Source organism: Leiobunum rupestre, chromosome 4 (genome assembly GCF_980474605.1).
Source record: "Leiobunum rupestre chromosome 4, qqLeiRupe1.1.hap1, whole genome shotgun sequence".
Taxonomy (NCBI): domain Eukaryota; kingdom Metazoa; phylum Arthropoda; class Arachnida; order Opiliones; family Sclerosomatidae; genus Leiobunum; species Leiobunum rupestre.
The window spans coordinates 35341923-35344281 of NC_143387.1; positions in this window are offsets into that span (position 1 = coordinate 35341923).

Genomic DNA, 2359 nt, shown 5'->3' on the forward strand with positions numbered 1-2359 from the left:
AAAAAATAAACAACGCCGACAATTCGGGAATTAAAATAAAAAACAAATCGATGACATCATTTAGCGGAGGAATACATAGGGCGTAGCCTATTTCATTTTGATAGGCTAGCCGAGAGGTGTGTTCGGTACTCTCATTACGACGCCGTCTATTTCTCGTTAAAGTTGGTGAAGGTTTTCATTGGTCCGTTAACACCACGTGGCTCTCGGATTCACGGCGGGCATCTCTTAAAAACGGGGAGAAGAAAAGAGACGACCTTTTCCCTAATTCAAAGACGCGTGCTAATGTACGTTTAAAGTGTCTATACCAATGATATAGATGGCCTAACGGGTAATAGTTTAGGCGTATCGTTATTGCGCGCAACTGTTTATCCTACCGGTCGCTCCTAAGCGTAGTCTTCTGGTTCAAGATTTTTTCCAAATTTTAAAATTTAATATGATTTCTAAAATAATAAATTTCCGGATTTATTTAACAAATGTGAAAAATTCCAGCAGATGGAACGGGATAAACTTCACCCCCAACAGACGACATTTTCTAATTCATTAAAGCTTGACAAACGCAGCCGGTGGTATAGACAAAACTACTAAGAACTTCCTAATTCGAAGTGGTCGCGTTGACATAACGACGAAACACTTCACTAACTCTCTAATTTTCCCTGTTACGGTGTTAAGTATTATAAAATCAAGAGCCAATCGAGCGATCAGGAGTCATTTTGGGCTTTAAAATACCCCTACATAAATTATATGACCGTGAAAAGCTGGTAGTTTGAAGCCTGTTCGACATACTCACGTGGAGAATCGAGCTAGTGCCGCGCGCTAAAAACGTCATTTCGAGAAGGATAAATTAGAGAGAGGTTATAAGGTTATCTTTAAAGGGAATATAACCTCCAACGCGTTCTTTATGGAAGACCCCCAACAATAGGGGCTTGATAGAATGACGTCACATAGTACCTTTGTCTATGGCCGCCATGCTGGTATGTTTTTTTTTTCCCAATTGGAAAAAGCATGGGTGACGTATTATCTACGTCATGCTGCCAAGTCTCTATTTTAGTGATTACCCTCGCAACAATTTGTTAAGCAGGGCCTAAAATGTCAAAAGCTTTATAGGGCAGCGGCCAATATCGGAACCATGTTGCGCTACAGAAATGGTAGAGGTTATATTCCCTTTAAAAAAATTTACGCTAAAAGCACTGTCAAGGACCAAGTTAGCTTGAGGAATCGTCCTCAAACAATTGTGAAAGGCCAGTCGTTTCCGTTCATAACGCCGGATGCGTTGCCTCTCTGTAGTCCTAAATCAATATCTCTGCAAAGGATACAAAACGCTATTTCAGTAAAAACGTTTGCCCTAAAGAAGAAACTGACACTCTACCTTGTATTTTTTAACCATACAATAAAAATTGTAAAACTATGAAGTATCCGTTGTGTAATATTTAAATTTTATTCTAGAATTCAAACCATGGTCACGAAAATAAATATATACGATTAAGTGATTCGTATTTCAAATAATTTTTCTTCACTTTCTGTGACACCTAAATACGATCTTCTTACAAAAAACTGTCTTATATTGCGCGGTTTGATCAAGCAATTCGTTCAACCTCTGATTGGCCAGATCCGACCACTTTTTTTGACGTCAATTTAAACGTTTTGCGCATGTGCTGGATTTATAGAAATAGGCACCGGATTCTGAAGAATTTAACAATTTATCATCGTTTTCAAATTGAACTTTCGACTACTTACAATCAAAAAAGGGAAATTGATATGATAGCTTTCATTTAACCCTTATTTTTGTTATTTAAACAGCGGGTCTAAAAATTTATTTCAAAATAAATACTAAGCATTAGAATATGTATTAATGGATTAATGTTACCATGACATTAGGCAGCGACGTCATTTCAGGATTTTTCAGGAGAGGGCAGAACTTGAGCTCCGGAAAACAGTTTTTTTATAGGGCAAAAACGCGTCAAATTTAAAACTTTTGGGATTTTTAATCGAAATAACTATTGCATAATTGCTAGGGATTTTCAGGATAATAGATAGAACAAAAAAATTTCCTTTAGCTCATAAAAATTCGGAGGGGGGTGGGGGCTTTCCCCCCTTAAAGAAAAAATAAAATTACTAGTAAATATAATTTAAGAATAACTTCAGCTTACTTTACTATTGTTATAAAAAATAAATTATTTAAAAAATAATGTCAGTCTCTAACAAAGGTGCAGCTTGATAATGATGTACTAATAAATATGCTTACGTTAAATAATTGAAATATGAGGCTGCCATTTTGTGAATATAAATTTTAGTCACAATACGCAACAGGTATCATGATGCCTTACAGCGAGAATCAGTAAAATGAAATGGAAAATTTATG